This window comes from Oryctolagus cuniculus, chromosome X (genome assembly GCF_964237555.1).
Source record: "Oryctolagus cuniculus chromosome X, mOryCun1.1, whole genome shotgun sequence".
Taxonomy (NCBI): Eukaryota; Metazoa; Chordata; class Mammalia; order Lagomorpha; family Leporidae; genus Oryctolagus; species Oryctolagus cuniculus.
In genome coordinates this window covers 110,016,767-110,038,406 of record NC_091453.1, presented here as the reverse complement: position 1 = coordinate 110,038,406, position 21,640 = coordinate 110,016,767, and the positions used below count along the sequence as shown (strand labels likewise).

General features: G+C 39.2%; 1 protein-coding gene and 1 non-coding gene across 9 annotated transcripts in view; one reads left to right on the top strand and one right to left on the bottom strand.

Moving 5' to 3' along the window:
• MBNL3 (muscleblind like splicing regulator 3) overlaps positions 1-21,640 on the top strand; it is a 124,604-nt gene that overhangs the window by 24,766 nt on the left and 78,198 nt on the right. The gene's annotated exons all lie outside the window — the stretch shown is intronic.
• LOC127485103 (U6 spliceosomal RNA) lies at positions 19,363-19,469 on the bottom strand. The gene has a single exon (XR_007912276.1). It is a non-coding gene; the product is annotated as a U6 spliceosomal RNA (small nuclear RNA).

The following is a 21,640-nucleotide window of genomic DNA, read 5'->3' as shown; positions in this document are numbered from 1 at the left end:
TTGCCAGTGCAGTGATGATGTCGTCATTTTCAAGATTAAGCACAAGTCGAACCTAGAAAATGACGTGAAGGAGTGAAGGAGCCAGTTCAGCACAGAAAATGGAAACTTCTTGGGATAAGACACCATACTAAGTGCGGCTTAGTCCGGGGACTAGAGGAGATCCAATTTGCTCTTGTAACCTTTGTGGACCAAGTTGTTAACAATGCCCTCATCATTGTGTTTTGATCACAATTTTATCTTTCTCATCAAATGTAAATCTACTACTGCTGTGCTTCCTCTGTACTGGTGAGTTATAGATCCCACTGTATAATCGATATTCATTTTAATCAGAAATTTTCTAAAATAAAATGTGTTTAGCTGGGTTTAGAAATTTACCAATCAAATCTTTATAACACACTGTATTTATCTCTGTAAATCATGTCTTCATTGACTAACTCTCTAGAGATTTCCCTAGGATAAATAAGCAGAAGTGGTAATAATCAGCTCCCTTGTATTTCCTAATTATTGACATCACTTTTAGTTGCATTTTTTACTTAAGGAGGGCTCTCTAACTAGGAATCGAAACTGTACTTTGTCCTAGATGGCTTCCTGAAAAATCTAATCCTTTCTATTGCTCATTGACTCAAGTCCAACTAACCTCCTATATACTCGTTTACCCAGTGTAGTAAACATGCAGGGATTTGAATTTGTGCTGTTAACAAGTGTGACAGTGCAGTAGTGCGCATCAGTACAGCCAGAGTAGTGAAATCAACACAGCCCACAGAACTGATTCTACTGCTCACCTCCTGGATATCTCCATGATTCAGCAACCCAAAGAGCAGTGCCCGGCATGTTGGCACCAGCTGCTTGGTGTGTGTCCCTGCTGTAAGAGCTGTTTTAATATTTCAAATACCATCCTTGTTTTGTAGCCTATTGTGAAGTCAACTCCTGCCACACCACCCATGCCGTTGGAGCCCTGTAACTTTCACCATCTTTTCCTGAATTGTTTTCCCCTGATTTTTTTTTTTTTTGTCAGCAACAGCTAGGATTCTGCAAGAAGAGTCACATCCCGTAAAAAGATGGGCTACTACCTCCAGACCTCAGGTTCTGTCAGACTGTCAGATTTCGTGAAGGCCAGGCCTTCAAGCTTTTATACTGCACTCACAGGAAAGCTCCCTAAGAGTGGCATTTGTGTTTAACACACAGATTAGTGCACTTGATTCATCACCTTACCTAGAGCAACTGTTCACTACATTTTATTTGACTGAATCTGGTTTTATAAAGCACAGAAAATTGAATTGGCGCATTTGCAAGGGATTTAATAGAGGCAGGTACACGTGGGAATCATAGACAATAAATAGGTACCAATGAAGAAGACAAACTCTAAAAAGGAGACGTGAAGACTCCAAATGCACAAGCATTTGGGGCCATTTAACAATATGCCCAACATAACCTTTAAAGCATTAATAACAGTTTTTCTAGATCCTCATTAAGAATAGTTAATAATAAAATCATTAATAATAGTATTTCCAATGATGATCTAGAAAAACTACTAGAAAAAGCAAAATTTTTTTTTCACTATCCTCTCTCTAAAGGGAATACAACATTTTACAAAGCATTTCGAAAGATTCTTATCCAGACTGATTAAAGAAAAATTAATATTCATGTCTAAGGCTTTTTTCTCATTTCTTTTTTATTGATTCTGCTCCGTGCCTGATATCTTTCCAATAAATGAGGTGTTATTGTAATAAGGCATTAATGTGAACTTACGAACTTTTGTAGTATCTGATAGACCTGCAATAATGAGTAAGAAATATTTATCATGAAATTGGAGTGCTGAGAAAATTATTTGGAAACCAGAGTCAGCATTATAAAAAGGTACAGAGTTGAACATACCTTGTCCATAATGCTTCAGACTAGAAGTGTTTCGGATTTTTTTTTGTTTTGGAACATTTTATATATATAATGAGCTATCTTGGAAATGGGACTCAAATCTAAACATGGAATTCATTAATGTTCCATATGCATCTTATACACAGTCTGAGGGTAATTTTATACACCATTTTTAGTAATTTTGTGCATGAAGCAAAGTTTCATTGTGTGGAATTTTTCACCTGTGCCGTCATGTCAATGCTTGCAAATTTTCGGATTTGGCTCATTTTGGATTTCAGGTTTTAAGTTTAGGGATGGTCAGCATTTTATATTTTGATTTCAGTAAAAACACTTCTAAGTTCAAAGAATGTTTTTGTAGAGTGAAAGAATAAAGAATATTAATATTCTGGCTGGCCCCGTGGCTCACTAGGCTAATCCTCCGCCTGCAGCACCGGCACACCGGGTTGTAGTCCCGGTTAGGGCTCCAGATTCTGTCCCAGTTGCTCCTCTTCCTGTCCAGCTCTCTGCTGTGGTGCAGTAGGGCAGTGGAGGATGGCCCAGGTCCTTGGGCCCTGCACCCGCATAGGAGACCAGGAGGAAGCACCTGGTTCCTGGCTTCGGATCAGTGCAGCGCACCGGCCGTAGTGGCCATTTTGGGAGGTGAACCAACAGAAAAGGAAGACCTTTCTCTCTGTCTCTCCCTCTCTCACTAACTCTGCCTGTCAAAAAAAAAAAGAATATTAATATTCTGTGTTTATTTTCAAATGAAATGTAGCATAATAATTATTACATGGGGTGGGCGTTTGGGACAGCAGTTAAGACACCATTTGGAATGCCAACATCCCATATAGGAGTGCCTGAGTTCGAATCCTGGCTGTGCTTCCAATTCCTGCTTCCTGCTAATAAGCACACTGGAAGGTAGCAGGTAAGGGTCAAGTGCATGGGTCTCTGCCATCAACGTGGGAGACCTGGATGTATAATTGGGTTCCTGGTTTCAGCTTGACCCAGTTCCAGCTGTTGCCAGCATTTGGAGAGTGAACTAACAAATGGAGGATCTATCTCTGTCCTGTCTTGATGTCTTGCAAATAAATGAAAATAAGTAAAATTTTAAAAGATTTCTTAGACATCTCACTAGTAATAATATAAAGTTGCTTAAGAAAAATCTAAAATGAACTGCTGTCGCCATTGAATTTTGATATGCCCACCTTATTTTCCTAAATACACATTTGTATTTGAAAGGAAAATTGTTTTCTCTCATCAATATCATACATGCTCCAAAATATCTGCACATTTTTAGAAATAGAAACGTGGACTAAAAGAAGAATAAAGAAACAGAACACTAAGTTTTTTTTTTTTAGATTTTTTTTTATTTATTTGAAAGAGTTACAGAGAGAGGTAGACAGAGAGGTTTTCCATCCACTGGTTCACTCCCCAGATGGCCACGACGGCTGGAGCTGCGCCGATCCAAAAGCAGGAGCCAGGAGCCTCCTCCAGGTCTCCCACGTGGGTGCAGGGGCCCAAAGGACTTGGGCCATCCTCTACTGCCTTCTCAGGCCACAGCAGAGAGCTGGATCGGAAGTGGAGCAGCCGGGTCTCGGACCGGCGCCCATATGGGATGCTGGCGCTTCAGGCCAGGGCGTTAACTCGCTGTGCCACAGGCCTGCCCTGACTAAGTTTTTTGAGGTTCAGTGCACTAGTGGGAGTTTCTATTCAAATTATCAATATTAATCCTTGCATGAGGATTTTCCAAGTGTTGTGCATATGTGAGTGCTCAAAATACCCAGTGTTATACATAGGGAGAAAGAATACTATGCAAATAGAAGTGTCTCTTGTGTGTGCATAAGGAATGACCCATGTGTGTACTTTACAATTACAGCTTTTAAAAATTAAGTTCAGCTTTGTACCATTTATGGTGCAAGGAACAATAAATTCTAATTTATTTATAAACACTGTCACTACAATAGTGAAATACACACATAATAATTCACAAGATGTAACCCTTCAGGGTTGTGTATGTGTAAGTACATACTCAACTGTGATTGACCAGTGGAGTGGGTGTGGGGGACTCTTAATAGACCCCGTGTTAGAGTCACACATTTGTGCTAACATATTTTTGAAAGCCTTCTGTGTAGTCAGTACTAAAGTATCTGTTCTATTTCTTTCTTTTTTTTTGTTCATCGCTCTCTTCCTTTTCCCTCTTGTACCCTGCTGTACCATATCAGCTTCCATCTACTTTTAGAAAACATTTTTGTTACAACAGATGGTTTTTTAAAACATGCCCTTTGGGGCCGGCACTGGGGTTTAGTAGATTAAGCCTCCGCCTGTGGCGCCTGCATCCCATATGGGCGCTGGTTCATATCCTGGCTGCTCCTTTCCCAATCCATCTCTCTTTTATCATGTGGGAAAGTAGCGCAGGATGGCCCAAGTCCCTGGGAGCTTACACCCTTATGGGAGACATGAAGGAATTTAATCTCCTGGATCCTGGTTTCGGGTTGGCCCAGCTCCGGTGAAACCCAATTGTCAGAATTCACGAGCACCAAGAATTTTGTTTGTGCCCGGTCATTAGGAAGAATAAAATATGAATTGACAAGAGATTAAGTATCAGAAGAAGTACTCCAGTTCTTCAGTAATGAAAGATTTAATTAGATTTACTATATGCCACTTACTAAGTCAAAAAAAAAAAGATGACTAATATTTTGAGAAGATTGCTATCAAAAGTGGTTTCTAGTAATTGGTAATTAGTACTTCCATTACTTGTATCTATTTTGTATGTCTACTGAGTTTGGACACTAATATACCTTATATTTTCATAGAACTTATGAAGAAAAACTATTTCTTTGTCATGTATCTATTTCTATTTCATAACCTCACGCTGCATTCTTCTCATCCCGTAAAAAATTGCAGCCAGCCTTTCTTAGGTGCAGTGATGGCTTAATCTTTGTTAACTCTGGGACCTAAACATATAATGTTCAATTCATTTTGAATGAGAAACCCACTCATTTTGTGAATCTTTTTATTGACAGAATTTGTGAGTGACACAGTTGATTCAGTTGTGGTGTTCTGTGTATATTTTAAATACCACAAAACTAGCAACATCTGTCATTGCAAATGCATGTCTTTATATACTTTGTGGCATTTTTATATGATTTCTTCTTAAATTGTTTGCAAAGCCAGCTTGTGCGAGGCTGCTTATTTTGAACTGGCCACTGTGCTTGCAATTCTACTACTTGCCACTAGGTGGTGCCTGGTTATAAACTGTAACCGTGTGTCCTATGCGAGGATAATAGAATAAGTTTACAGCACACAACTGACTGTTTTCTATGAAAATTAATTAATTATTAAAATGGTCATTATAAATTTACAGTTACAAATCATAGACTGATGCTCAGTTTTAAATATTTAAGTAAATGAAAGTGTATAATTATAGTACTTCTTTTCCACTTAACTTTAATGTTATTAATTACTCCATGTGTTTTCTTTGGTTTGTCCTATAAGGTGAACACTTCTTTTCACTCAAAATATTTTCCATATGTCTATATACAGCTTCCTGTATTTGCTTATAGCTTTCTCTTCTACTACACTGATTGTTTTGCTACTGGTTTTAATTGCCCTAAATGACTATAGTCTGATCTCTTTAGACAGGTGACATTAGTTCCTGACACTTTTAATAGAGGAAAGGACTGTGTAATGTATTGAGTTTAGTGTTTCAGTTAGTTTAGCTCCTTTCTGTCCATCAGATATAAGATTCCACCTCTTTGTCCGCCAACAACATATGCACACACCCCAAGTGCACTCACCCACCCCACACACACACTGATTTCTACAAGTATAACATACACATGTAGATATGTGATTGTGTCTTTCTTTGGTTTCTGAAAAAAATCCTGTAGTGATCTTCCACCAGGTAACCGCTAGCTTCCATCACTCATTTTAACTTCTGCTTCCTTCTGGACTTTGTTGCCTGAATTGGTACAAACAGCTAGTTTGCATCAAATAGTAAAGATGATCTATTAAGCACCTAGCAGATTCCCAGCAGCTTTATCGTTTGCTCTGCAGAGGGAAGCTGTTACTTTACTTCTTCTGAACTTTTGAAAGCATTCATTTCAACTTTCCATTCAAAGAATTGGAACTGTTTTTAAGTGGAGACAAGAGTGGATTCATTTCTTATGATCACACATGTATGTATTCATGGCATGAAAATTGAAAGTTTAACTGTGAAGGGGGGAGCAGAGAGGCAGAGAGAGCGAGAGACAAAGACAGACACAGAGTTTGATTAAGAAAGGAGTTGATTGAAGTTGGAATTAAAACCTTTTCAAAGTTGTAGAACAAATTCTGGTCATCAGAACTGAACTCTTAAGCTGACTCTATCACTAACTCTCTTTGCAACTATGACTAAATAAACTGCTGTCTGTAGTCCTGTTCTCTTCTCTGAAAAATTAAGGGGTTGCCTGTAGATTATCACTGCCCAAATTGTGAGTTTGTGACACAGGCTTTCTTTTTTTTTTTTTTTTTTTTTTTTTTTGCCGCTGTGGCCGGCGCACCACGCTGATCCGAAGCCAGGAGCCAGGTGCTTCTCCTGGTCTCCCATGCGGGTGCAGGGCCCAAGCACCTGGGCCATCCTCCACTGCACTCCCTGGCCAGAGCAGAGAGCTGGCCTGGAAGAGGGGCAACCAGGACAGAATCCGGCGCCCGACCAGGACTAGAACCCGGTGTGCCGGCGCCGCAGGCGGAGGATTAGCCTAGTGAGCTGTGGCGCCAGCATGACACAGGCTTTCATATCAAAGTAAGAATGTGTTAGAATGCATCTTAGCTTTTGGTCTGCTTGTGGTCATGATTGAACAACTCAGCAACCAATAAAAACACAGAACTGTACGCATGATAGAAAAATCTAGATCCATCCTTTTTTCTTTTTCACTCCTGTGTTTCCAGTATCTGCTGCTATCAATGTAGTGCTTAACATTTGGAAAATCTTGGTAAATCTGACACTTCCCCATTTATGTTCAAGGCAAACAGGAACCGTGTAGTGATTATTTCTTTTCTTTGCATACATACAGTGACTATGATTTATAAGAAATATTACCTTTGGATAATAGAGAGTAATTTAAGAGGCCACAGCTTATCATTTTCTATTTCTAGGAACTCGTGATTATAAAGGAGGTGGGATTCAGAATTTAGTCATATGCTGCTTCTAATAGTTTTGGGGTATAGGATTATGTCCCCGATGAGATTATAAACTCATTGAGGGAAGAGACTACCTTGAATGTATTTTATGTCACCCAAAGACCAAATGCATGCTACCCACAAGGCACACAACTTAGCAATGCATTTCCTCTCTGCTACTATGATAAAATGTTACTGACTCATGACATCTTAGCCTCGTGTGGTTATTTTGAGGTTTCTAGTCTAACTTTCTGCACAGTGTAATAGAAATTCAGTGAAGAGGAGTATACCACCTTTCGATAGTTTTCACCTATGAATCCTTCTGGAAAAAAAAAAAAAACAGAAAACAAGTAAAATGCTTGCCTTTCTTTTTATTCATCTCCAGAGTTTCTCACTTTGTAAGTTATTTGTATAAAGAATTTGATGGCTTCAGAGTAAACAAATAGCAAATTATTTTAATTTTTTTAGTCACTGAAAAATAATGGGGTGACTTTTGTCAGATTCCTAATTCCATATTGAACAAAAAGAGTTCAGGTGACTTATTTCAGAGGCTCTCAATTAGTGTTTATTTTGTGCAAAACATTGTTGTAAGTGCTTTATAAATATTGACTCATGTCACTCTACAAAACAGCCCTCTGCCATAGATACTATTATTGACATCATTGTATTGATGACAAAACTGAAGTATGGATTGTTAAAGTATTTTTTCCAAGGTCTTTCAATTAGTTTGTGAGAGGTGGAATTAGGAAGAACTTCTTCTGATTCCAGAGTCCCCTTGTTACCTAGTCTGTTAGGCTAGGATCTCTTTTGCAGGTTTTAAAAAAGAGCGATGACATCGACTTTTTTCTTTTTTCTTTTTATGAGTAAGTGCCCAGGTGAAGTTTCAACTTTTTTGAAAATCTTTATTTCTATATTGGATATTAATCTTTTTTAAAAAAATTCTGGAAAAGATACCGTCCAAAGATTTGGGAAGGCACAGCTTTCATCGGTTTTTACCACCTTGAAGCACTGTACTTTTATTTTGATTCTGTAAACCTTTTGCCTATTTAATTAGCCGACATTGCTGATATCTGGATAAGTTTTACTCCAGTCTCTAAGGATGCTGTTACATCAGCTCTGTATTCTGTCGCTAGGGCAGCTGTGTACTTTTTTCCATCCAGGTCCTTTGCACTCTCCCGCACTGAATTTATTGAAGTGCTCCTTTGGCTAAAGTCAAACCTAAAACGCCAAGCAAATACCAACGTTTGTGCATTTTTAAAAAAATTTCTTTGAATTCCTAACAGTTTTAGGTCTCACACTACATCTGATACCAGTTTGATGTCATTTGGTGGGATTGGGGGTCTGTTGAGTGCCTCATATGTTTTATTCTTGCTGGGAAACAGATACTGATATTAACTATCTTGAGTCACATAATGATACAAAAAAGCAGACTTTCTTCACTTTTTTGAGCCTTAGCTTCCTCATTTCTAAAATGAAAAAAAAAAAAAAGAAAAGAAAAGAAAAAAAGGAAGCCGAGCCTGTTAACTGCCAGGCATTAGACTACACCCATCTCTGAAGGAATTTACAGAAAGATGCAAAACTCTGATTGAATGGGCTTGTGGTGGAAAAGCCTGTTTGGACAGTGTTTTGAGCACATATTGATTACTTTTGCTTGGTGAACATCAGAAGCTTGTTCCAGAAGAATCAGGAGGATTTCCTCTGCACCCCCTCCCCCTTTTTTCCCACTAGACTCACAATTTATTTCTTGGCATAAGGAAGCACATTCCATATTTCTCTAAGACATTAAAACACATTTTAAAAAAACTTCATGTTGTATTAGTCTTTCAGGATGCAAATTTTGAAGTGTGCTATGGGAATTATAGTCTGGGAGACTACTAAGGTACATGAGAACAGCTACCATGTCTAATGTCTTGTGCATAGTGTTTAATATGTATTTTGAAAACAAATTAAGGAAAAATAGTAGATTTTGAGGGTACTTCAAAAAGTTCATGGAAAAATGTATTCAAAAGATAAATTAATGTTGTGAAAAAATTTAAAATTGTGCACTTTTTCATAATGTGCATTTTTTATGAATTTTTGGAGCCCCATCATATGTAAATATTCAGACTCTTTTTTAATAAATGATTTATTTTATTTATTTAAAAGTCAGACTTAACAGAGAAAGAGGGAGAGAGAGAGAGAGATCTTCCATCCTCTGGTTCACTCCCCAAGTGGCTGCAGTGGCCAAGACTGGGCCAGGCCAGAGCTGGGAGCCAGGAGCTTCATCCAGGTCCCCCATGTGGGTGCAGGGGCCAGAGCACTTGGGCCATCTTCCATTGCTTTTCTCAGGCCATAACAGAGAGCTGAATCGGAGGTGGAGCGAGGGGGACTTGAACTGGTTCCTATATGGGATTTCAGGCAATGGCTTAACCCATTAAGCCACAATGCCGACCCCAATATTCACTCTTTACACACAACTGACAAGTTTAAGTTTTATTTAATGAGTAACTACTGAAAGCTTGCTCCTACTCTTACTATTTATATAATATTCAACCCTAGTTGTACAAAGCATTATGCTGGAAGAGGTAGTAGAAAATACACCTAGAGTTCCCAAAGTAGTCAATTCAAGTTAGTATTATGCCTGAATGCACTCATTGAATCCAGGGCAGTTTGAACACAATGGTGGAGGTGGAAGGCACATTGCAGCACATGCAGGAGTGATTAGGGGTGAGGAAGAGCAGGTATCAGATGGAAACATCTCAACAATGAAAGTTTCAGATGCTTTCCTTGAGAAAGGAGCGGAGTTAAAGCATAGAAAAGTCACATGGAAGTTTGTTGGACAGACAGAATTGCAACACAAGAGATAATGGTCAGATGCCTGAGAAACATGGTCAAGGAATGGATGGGTTCCTAATGGTACTCTTGGCCCATTTGTCAATAGCTTTGTGGACCTAGACATGGGATTTTTTTTAAAGACAAAACATATATGTATCTGGATCTCTAAAATCATGTCATTTATCCAATAAGATTGTTTTCTGGAAATTTGGTTGAAATTTGGATTGTAAGATGTAAACATGAGGGGCTGTGCCTTATCTGTGTTTGTACCCTCTGCATCCAGCTTTGCAGCTCTGAGTTAGTTCTTAATAGATGGTTGTGTAGTGAATAAATTAATGAAATATTAATTATGACTAGCTACTATTGATCTACATTCAGTAACTGGATGGATGCCATCTAGTCTGAATGGTTTAGAGGCCTTCCTTTTCCTGCCTGAAGATAATGAGCTAGAATTCTCAAAATCCATGTGCCTCGCTCCATGTGTCTTATTTGAGTCTTGATAAATTGATAACCTGAGTTGGTCTTTTTCAGTGGTTACTAATGTGAAAGTTGATTTGTTGCCTGAGGCTTGAGTGTTTTCAGTGGAACAAGTATTCAGTAGCACATGTAATTGGTACTTTTATCCATATTAGGACCCTGGGAATTTAACCTCAGTTTTATGTCAGTTTGAATTGAAGAAGTTTGGATTTGTTGAGAACCTTTATGAACTTAGGTAGGATTATACTGTTATTTTAAATAGGATCAAGTCGTTTGGTCCCCTTCATGTATATATTGAATTACATGGCTGTCAAATGTAATCATTTAAAGCATTCAGTACTTGATGATATAAATGATATAATGTTCACTTTAATTTCCTCAGCACTCCTCTAATGTGTATGCACAGTATTTCAAATTGATGAACACGACATGGTGACTAAAGTATAGGATTTCATCAGTTTTGATGGACATTCTCTTCACTTCAGCACAATTATAAGGGCTCTCTTTAAGTTACTATTTAAGCCCCTTTTCCTCCTCAGCCTCCACCTTCTTTTTTGCCAGACCGTTTAAACTGAGTTGACTTGTTGGGATGATTCTTTATGTGGCTCTATATATGTATATATATTCTTTATATCCATATATGTTGGTACTTACCTTGCTGTACAGACTTCCTTGTTGATTTGACCACAGCATTTCCCTTGAATTTTATTTTCAAATCACTGCTCTGTTACTCAGATCTTTCCTGAAACCCTCTTGTGGTGAAATTTTTTTGTATCTTGCCTTGTCTTTATGACTTTCATACTCCAGATTTTGTATCGTAAACTTATAAGATAGCAACAGAGAAAGTTGAGTTTTTGGAGGCACTGACAATCTTGGTGTAGTATTATCTATTTCCAAATCCTGGTTAAAAGTTTTCACTTTGATTTAGATAGTCGTTTTTTTAAATTTTTGATAGAAAAATTTTATTGTTGGAGGAGGAATTTATTATGTCCAAAGGCTTTTATACTCCCTTTCTGCCCGTTGGATGCCAGATTTCTGGACTACATGTTCTCTTGAAGAAGTGATTTTTTAAAAAATATTTATTTTTATTTGTTTGAAAGGCAGAGTTAGAGAGAGAGAGAGAGAGAGATATCTTCCATCTGCTGGTTCACTACCCAATTGCAATATAAAGGCTAGGGCTAGGCCAGACCGAAGCCAGGAGCCAGGAGCTTCTTCCAGGTCTCGCTTGTGGGTGAACGGGCCTAAGGCCATCTGCTGCTGCTTTCCCAGGCACATTAGCAGGGAGCTGAATTGCAAATGGAGCAGCCAGGACTCCAGCCGGCACCCATGTGGGATCCGGTTGTCTCAGGCTTTACACACTACACCAAAATGCTGGCCCCAAGGGGTGATTTTAAACCCAGTGTGCCAAGCATTTTCTCACTTACTTGTTAGACATGAGTGAGAAGAAATACTCCAAATTATAAGCCATTCAAGATCCTCTGGCTTTCATAGGTAGGGCGTAGTAAGCTTTCATATTATAATTGCAAGAAGCTGAGAATTTAGAGGTTTTTAAATCGTTGCCCATGTATTTCTTATGATTATTATGATTTCTGAGAACTTTAAATATTGAAAAATTCAGTACAGCTCTTTGGTGACAGTGTAGAATTGAAATTTTTTTGAGATAGATTTTTTTTTAATTTTAAATTAGGGATAGGGCCAGCGCCGTGGTTCACTTGGTTAATCCTCCGCCTGAGGTGCTGGCATCCCATATGGGCACTGGGTTCTAGCCCCGGTTGCTCCTCTTCCAGTCGAGCTCTCTGCTGTGGCCTGGGAGAGCAGTGGAGGATGGCCCAAGTGCTTGGACTCCTGCACTCTCATGGGAGACCACGAAGAGGCACCTGGCTCCTGGCTTTGGATCAGCACAGCACTGGCCGTGGCGGCCATTTGGGGAGTGAACCAACAGAAGGAAGACCTTTCTCTCTGTCTCTCTCACTCTCTATAACTCTACCTGTCAAATAAATAAAAAAAATTTTAAGCTAGGGCTTTAACCTTGCTCCATAATAGCATCTATCTCATAGGATGTCAGAGATGGTTGAATGAGATAATGAATATAAAATGCTCAGCAGAGTGTCCAGCACAGAATATGAGCTCCCTAAATGTTAGCTATTATTAACATCTAGAAATACAGATTAGTTAGCAACCAAGATACTGGCTTTAGAATATATCATACAATGTACTTAGCAAAGGTAATTTATCCTCTTCATTGGGTTTTAGTGGTTATTTTGTAAACAATGGACTCACTCTTGGAATTTTTAATAAAATCCCAAATATCCCAGTTGATTAAAATTAATGTGGAGATTATTTTGTATGTAGACTGTTTAATCCTGACCAGAGGGTAGCAGGAGAAATGGGGTCTCTTGGGTTGAAAAAAGAAAAAGGGAGGACAAAGTCAAGCATGTGTCTAATAGAAGTATGTTGCATATTGCAAGTTTTGCCTGGCAGCAGACTGTGGCCAGGAGATTCAGATGCTTAGAAGTGGAGTCGAGTAGAGAGGACTAGGTAGAGCATGATAAAAAAAAATCAAACAAAAACAAGTTCAAAGTGTGGACAGCCTGCAAAAGAGGCAAGAGAGAAGCAGCTGGGAGAAAACCATGTGTGCCAAGAGGATTTTGTTCTCTGGAAGAGGATGTCAAAGCAGTTGCGTTGAAATTAATGGAATACACGGAGGTCAATAAAACCTTAAGGGGCCGGCACTGTGGCACAGCAGGTTAACACCCTGGCCTGAAGCTCTGGCATCCCATATGGGAGCCGCTTCTAGTCCCGGCTGCTCCTCTTCCGATCCAGCTCTCTGCTATGGCCTGGGAAAGCAGTGGAAGATGGCCCAAGTCCTTGGGCCCCTGCACCCACGTGGGAGACCTGGAAGAAGCTCCTGGCTCCTGGCTTCGGATCAGCGCAGCTCTGGCCATTGTGGCCTTCTGGGGAGTGAACCAGCGGGTGGAAGATCTCTCTCTCTGTCTCTACCTCTCTCTGTAACTCTGTCTTTCAAATAAAGAAAATAAATCTTTAAAAAAAAAAACCTTAAAAGCTCAGAAGCTAATGATTGCCTTTCTTCAGCAATTGATAGTTACAGAGAGTGCCCTACCTGTATACAGTGCTACAGAAAAGCCTACATAGCCAGGAATTAAGTTCTGACTTGAATGTGGCTTGTCAGTGAAAGAAACTCAATGAAACAGGACAATTAGTTTAAACATATGGGAATCTGTCTGCCCATTCTGACCATAACTGCCACAATAGCAGACCTAATTAAATTAGATCATGAGCTCTTCATGTGTACACTAAAAATGTCAAGCACTTTAGCTCTAGTAGATGAACCATTCTGAGCCTCTGTTCTGGGTGAGAATCATCAGTAAGTTACTTGGTCCCTCACTGGCTTGGAGAACTTTGTGTGAGTTCATTTAGAGTACTTTGACGTGTTTTCATACTTAGTATGTACTTGATTATCTACCCTTGCTTTTTAAAACCTGGAATCTGTATTTAAATTATGTGCCTTGCAAAAGTAAGGGCAGAAGATATTTCCTCACATACTGAGGCAAAGCAGAATTGAAATGGATAAATTTATAAGAACTGTTCCTATTGAAAGTGAGTATGAAATTACAGGGTTGAGCTGTTGAATTCCGATCTTACGGTATAATTAAGCCAATCTTCTTTCTAGTTCCCTTCTACTTTGGAGTGTTTGAAATCTTTCCATTGAAACTTGTTGAGACTGCCCTTGGGAGATAGAAGAGAGTACCTAGGCCAAAAGATGACTTTATAATCACTCTATTATTCTTACACACACACTTCTTTATTATTAATAATGCCATTGACTGTCCTAAATTCAATTAGACTTTTTAAAGATTTATTTATTTATTTGAAAGGCATAGTTGTTAGAGAGAGGCAGAGAGATAGAAAGAGAGAGAGAGAGAGAGAGAGAGAAGAAGGTCTTCCATCCACTGGTGATGGAAGATCTACTCTCAGATGACCGCAACAGCCGGAGCTGTGCCAATCCAAAACCAGGAGGCAGGAGCTTCTTCCAGGTCTCCCACTTGGGTGCAGGATTTGGGCCATCTTCGACTGCTTTCCCAGGCCATAGCAGAGAGCTGGATCAGAGGTGGAGCAGCTGGGACTTGAACCGACACCCATATGGGATGCTGGCACTGCAGGCAGCAGCCTCGCCCACTACGCCACAGCACCAGCCCCTAGAATATGTTTTTTTTTTTATCTTTTATTTAATGAATATAAATTTCCAAAGTACGACTCATGTGTTACAATGGCTTCCCCCCCATACCGTCCCTCCCACCCACAACCCTCCCCTTTCCCACTCCCTCTCCCCTTTCATTCACATCAAGATTCATTTTCGATTATCTTAATATACAGAAGATCAGCTTAGTATACCTTAAGTAAGTATTTCAACAGTTTGCTCCCACACAGAAACATAAAGTGAAAAATAATAGATGATTTTTTTTAAATGATGATGAAATCAGATCAGACCAATTGTCATGTTTAATCCCAGTGAGAGTCAAGTTGGGAATTGATAATTTCTTTTTTTTTTTTTTACAGAAGATCAGTTTAGTGTACATTAAGTAAAGATTTCAATCGTTTGCACCCCCATAGAAACACAAAGTGAAATATACTGTTTGAGTACTCGTTATAGCATTAAGCCTCAGTGTACAGCACGTTAAGGACAGAGATCCTACATGAGGAGTAAGTGCACAGTGACTCCTGCTGTTGACTTTAGAAATTGACACTCCTGTTTATGGCATCAGTAATCTCCCCATGCACCAGTTATGAGTTTCCAAGGCTATGGAAGCCCCTTGAGTTCTCCGACTCTTATCTTGTTTAGACACGGTCATAGTCAAAGTGGAGGTTCTCTACTCCCTTCAGAGAAAGGCACCTCCCTCTTTGAAGACCTGTTCTTTCCACTGGGATCTCACTCACAGAGATCTTTTTGCCAGAGTGTCTTGGCTTTCCATGCCTAAAATACTCTCATGGGCTTTTCAGCCAGATCCGAGTGCCTTTAGGGCTGATTCTGAGGCCAGAGTGCTATTTAGGACATCCACCATTCTATGAGTCTGCTGAGTGTCTCACTTCCCATGTTGGATCACTCTCCCCTTTATTTATTCTATCAGTTGGTGTTAGCAGATACTAGACTTGTTTATGTGCTCCCTTTGACTCTTAGTCCTTTCATTATGATCAATTGTGAACTGAAATTGATCACTTGGAATAGTGAGATGGCATTGGCACATGCCACCTTGATGGGATTGAATTGGAATCCCCTGGTATGTTTCCAACTCTACCAATTGGGGCAAGTCAGCCTGAGCATGCCCCAAATTATACATCTCTTCCCTCTCTTATTCCCACTCTTATGTTTAACAGGGATCACATTTCAGTTAAATTTCAACACTTAAGAATAACTGTGTGATAATTACAGAATTAAACCAGTCATATTAAGTAGAACAGACAAAAAAAAATACTATGAGGGATAATGTATTAAGTTGTCCATTAGCAGTCAGGGCTATGCTGATCAAGTCACCATTTCTCATAGTGTCCATTTCACTTCAGGAGGTTTCCTTTTTGGTGTTCAGTCAGTTGTCACCGATCAGGGAGAACATATGGTACTTGTCCCTTTGGGACTGGCTTACTTCACTCAGCATGATGTGTTCCAGATTCCTCCATTTTGTTGCAAATGACTGGATTTCGTTGTTTCTTACTGCGGTATAGTATTCTAAAGAGTACATATCCCATAATTTCTTTATCCAGTCTACCATTGATGGGCATTTAGGTTGGTTCCAGGTCTTGGCTATTGTGAATTGTGCTGCAATAAACATTAGGGTGCAGACCGCTTTTTTGTTTATCAATTTAAACTCCTTTGGGTAAATTCCAAGGAGTGGGATGGCTGGGTCGAACGGTAGGGTTATATTCAGGTTTCTGAGGAATCTCCAGACTGATTTCCATAGTGGCTTGACCAGTTTGCATTCCCACCAACAGTGGGTTAGTGTCCCTTTTTTCCCACATCCTCGCCAGCATCTGTTGTTGGTAGATTTCTGTATGTGAGCCATTCTAACCAGGGTGAGGTGAAACCTCATTGTGGTTTTGATTTGCATTTCCCTGATTGCTAGTGACCTTGAACATTTTTTCGTGTGCCTGTTGGCCATTTGGATTTCCTCTTTTGAAAAATGTCTATTGAAGTCCTTGGCCCATCTCTTAAGTGGGTTGTTGGTTTTGTTTTTGTGGAGTTTCTTGATCTCTTTGTAGATTCTGGTTATTAACCCTTTATCTGTTGCATAGTTTGCAAATATTTTTTCCCATTCTGTCGGTTGTCTCTTCACTCTCCTGACTGTTTCTTTTGCAGTACAGAAACTTCTCAATTTGATGCAATCCCAATAGTTGATTTTGGCTTTGACTGTCTGTGCCTCCCGGGTCTTTTCCAGAAATTCTTTGCCTGTGCCAATATCTTGAAGGGTTTCTCCAATGTTCTCTAATAACTTCATGGTGTCAGGACGTAGATTTAGGTCTTTAATCCACGTTGAGTGGATTTTTGTGTAAGGTGTAAGGTAGGGGTCTTGCTTCATGCTTCTGCACGTGGAAATCCAGTTTTCCCAGCACCATTTATTGAATAGACTGTCCTTGCTCCAGGAATTAGTTTTAGATCCTTGATCAAATATAAGTTGGCTGTAGATGTTTGGGTTGATTTCTGGTGTTTCAATTCTGTTCCATTGGTCTATCCATCTGTTTCTGTACCAGTACCATGCTGTTTTGATTACAACTGCCCTGTAGTATGTCCTGAAGTCTGGTATTGTGATGCCTCCGGCTTTGTTTTTGTTGTACAAGATTGCTTTAGCTATTCGAGGTCTCTTGTGCCTCCATATGAATTTCAGCATCATTTTTTCTAGATCTGCGAAGAATGTCTTTGGTATCTTGATTGGGATTGCATTGAATCTATAAATTGCTTTTGGGAGAATGGACATTTTGATGATGTTGATTCTTCCAATCCATGAGCATGGAAGATTTTTCCATTTTTTGGTATCCTCTTCTATTTCTTTCTTTAAGGTTTTGTAATTTTCATCGTAGAGATCTTTAACGTCCTTGGTTAAGTTTATTCCAAGGTATTTGATTGTTTTTGTAGCTATTGTGAATGGGATTGATCTTAGCAGTTCTTCTCAGTCATGGCATTGCTTGTGTATACAAAGGCTGTTGATTTTTGTGCATTGATTTTATATCCTGCCACTTTGCCAAACTCCTCTATGAGTTCCAATAGTCTCTTAGTAGAGTTCTTTGGATCCTCTAAGTACAGAATCATATCGTCTGCAAAGAGGGATAGTTTGACTTCTTCCTTCTTGATTTGTATTCCTTTGATTTCTTTTTCTTGTCTGATGGCTCTGGCTAAAACTTCCAGAACTATGTTAAATAGCAGTGGTGAGAGTGGGCATCCCTGCCTGGTGCCAGATTTCAGTGGAAATGCTTCCAACTTTTCCCCGTTCAATAGGATGCTGGCTGTGGGCTTTTTATTAATTGCTTTGATTATATTGAGGAATGTTCCTTCTATACCCAATTTGCTTAGAGTTTTCATCATGAAAGGGTGTTGAATTTTATCAAATGCTTTCTCTGCATCAATTGAGATAATCATATGGTTTTTCTTCTGCAGTCTGTTAATGTGGTGAATCACATTGATTGATTTGCGAATGTTGAACCATCCCTGCATACCAGGGATGAATCCCACTTGGTCTGGGTGGATGATTTTCCTGATGTGTTGTTGTATTCTATTGGCCAGAATTTTATTGAGGATTTTTGCGTCTATGTTCATCAGGGATATTGGTCTGTAATTTTCTTTCAGTGCTGCATCTTTCTCTGGCTTAGGGATTAAGGTGATGCTGGCTTCATAGAAAGAATTTGGGAGGATTCCCTCTTCTTCGATTGTTCTGAATAGTTTGAGAAGAAATGGGATTAGTTCTTCTTTAAATGTCTGGTAGAATTCAGCAGTGAATCCATCTGGTCCTGGGCTTTTCTTTGTTGGGAGGGCCTTTATTACTGTTTCAATTTCTGTTTCAGTTATGGGTCTATTTAGGTTTTCTATGTCTTCATGGTTCAATTTTGGTAGATTGCATGTGTCCAGGAATCTATCCATTTCTGATAGGTTTTCCTGTTTGCTGGCATACAGGTCCTTGTAGTAATTTCTGATGATTCTTTTTATTTCTGTGGTGTCTGTTGTTACGTTTCCTTTTTCATCTCTGATTTTATTGATTTGGGTCTTTTCTCTTCTTTTTTTAGTTAGTTGGGCCAATGGGGTGTCAATTTTGTTAATTTTTTCAAAAAACCAGCTTCTCGCTTGGCTGATTTTTTGTAATGTTTTTTTTGGATTCAATCCTGTTAATTTCTTCTCTGGTTTTAATTATTTCTCTTCTCCTACTAGATTTGGGTTTGGTTTGCTGCAGTTTTTCTAGGTCCTTGAGGTGCGCTGAAAGCTCATTTATTTGGTACCTTTCCAATTTCTTGGTATAGGCCCCTATTGCTATAAATTTGCCTCTCAATACTGCTTTTGCTGTATCCCATAAGTTTTGATATGTTGTGTTGTTGTCTTCATTTACTTCCAGAAAGTTTTTGATTTCTCTTTTGATTTCTTGAATGACCCAGTGTTCATTCAGGAGCATGTTGTTCAGTCTCCATGTGTTTGCATACTTTCTGGGGTTTCCTGAGTTGCTAATTTCCAGCTTCATCCCGCTGTGGTCTGAGAAGCTGCATGGTATGATTCTAATTCTTTTAAATTTGCTGAGACTTGCTTTATGGCCTAGTATGTGATCAATCCTAGAGAAGGTTCCATGCGCTGCTGAGAAGAATGTGAAGTCTGTAGATGTAGGGTTGAAAGTTCTGTAGATATCTGTTAGATCCATTTGGGCAATAGTGTCAATTAAATCTGCTGTTTCCTTGTTGATCTTCTGTCCGGATGATCTGTCTATTTCTGAGAGTGGAGTATTGAAGTCCCCCAGTACTATTGTATTGGAATCTAAATCTCCCTTTAAGTCCCTTAACATCTCTTTTAAATAGAAAAATATGGAACGCTTCACGAATTTGCGTGTCATCCTTGCGCAGGGGCCATGCTAATCTTCTCTGTATCGTTCCAATTTTAGTATATGTGCTGCCGAAGCGAGCACTAGAATATGTTTTAAAACTAGTTTATTTTACAGTTCTTCTAATTTTTTAAATGAAGTACCTGTAATTTCCAGTCCAGCATAACTCATTCTGAGATGTCAAGAGAAAAGTGAAATTCTTATCTTAGAAGCCTCCAAGGAAGTGTATGCTCCAGCTTGCATGAAGATTGGGAAATGGCAGGCAATTATTAGCAAACCAAAAAAATATGTCCTGTATATGCTCCCAACATTACTCTCTTAACTCTTGACTAAATCTGTCAGCTTTCCACTGGACTCTAGGCAATTGGATTATAGATATAATATTTCAGTCATGTGCGTGATAGGAATTGAAATAGTGTCTCAAGCAGCAGTAACTTGAGAAACAAAGGGTTAGAGCTCCTGTATACACTTTCCTATAAATTTTTCTTTCAACATGAACTGTTCAAGTCTACTAAAACATTTGGTGTTGTTCTTTGAAATCAGAGCACATTTGAGACTCAACACTTCTGACCACAGAAATTTTTTCTCTGTTCTTTCGTGGGTTTTGTAAGTGTTCCTAAAAATGAGTGCTACTGAGTATTGAGATTGAAGATCTGAATTGATCAGTTATAAATATCAGTGCCAAGTTCAGGTAAGGAACCCCTCCCTGGATGCCTACTAGGAACAGTGATGAATCCCTGTACACCACTAAATGACGTAGATGCTACCCTTAGTTCACGTCTCTGTTATGTGACTCGTATGCTTGACTGTAGAGTCACTTAAGCTGTTTATATGTATTTAGCGGGGAAACGAACATTCAGTGATCACTTTTGATTATTATCTTGCAGTGTGTGTGTGTGTGTGTGTGTGTGTGTTGGAGTGGGGTGGGGGTGCACAGTAAATGTTCAACCAAATCTTATCAGAGTATACATTGGCCTGGAAGATTCAATCCAATTCAGTTCAGTAGGCACTTGGGAGTAGCATGAATGAATATTGAGTTGGTGGTTAAAATCCTATAACAGAAATTTATAGGATGTGATTACAGCCTAAAAGTTACTATTGGAATTCAGCTTCTGGAATGAACATATTCTCTAGAAAAATCTAACTTAAAAAAAATCCCAGTGTAAATGTCAACTTTTTGAAAGCTTCTATTATAGAAATTAAAATTGAAAAATATTTTCATCAATCCAGAAAATAGGAATGCAGTTATATGTCCCTCATGGTTGGGGTCATTGATAAATGGGTAGTCAGCAAAATGCACACTTTTCAGCCTACTTTTCACACTGTCCAGACTTGAATCATTGCCTGGCATGGCTTTATGGAGCTTGTGAAGTGGAGAGAAACACAAACCTTTATCCATTTCCCCTTTGTCTTTTGTTCTTCCAGAGTATATTGGATCCATGGACTTTCCTCCGATTGTGTTGCAGGCTCCTTAAGTGAAGGAATTTTCCAGGGGATAATCATTGTTAATCTTCAACAACTGTGGCCACTACATTTCCAGTTGGCTTAAAGTCTTCAGAAGAAGCATCTATTTCTATAACAAATATACACTTTTCTGAGGTCACTTTCTAGGTGCTTCAGGAACAATCCCCATGTTATTTCTCTTCCTCTCTGTGAACTTGACATCCTAGCCAGCCTGTGTGTGCTCACCAACCTGCAAGTGTCCAGTGCTCAATCTGATATTCTCACCTTCATCCCCGCTGTTCCTCTTTATTAAGAATACTCTCTGCCTCTTTGCGCTTACCTCCCTCCTTCTCAGCCTCCAAGACCCAGCTCCACCTTCTTCTTGAAAACCCCATTGACTACGCCAGACCTTGGCGACATTCTCTTCCCAGAACTCTCATCCCATTTGTTGTTAATGGTACTGGATTTTGCTCTGGATTATCTACATTGCTTGCTTTTATTTTCTATATGCTGTTCTTACCTCCGCTTCTTGAGTGCAGAGTCAGTGCCTTCAAGTTCTGATTCTCCAGAGGCACCTGACACGTGTCTGTGCAAATAGTTGGCATATGATAAATGTTTGTTGATTGATATTTTCCTTCATGAATGCTTTTTAAAGGCCTCAATTACCTTTTTAATAAATATTTGTTGAGTGGATAAAATGAACGATGGATATGTTTATTTATTTTCTGCTCCCCTTCCATCCCCACCAGCTGCCACCCCCTAGAATGAAGTATTGAAAGGACAAGAATTTTGTCTTGTTCACCTTTGTTTCG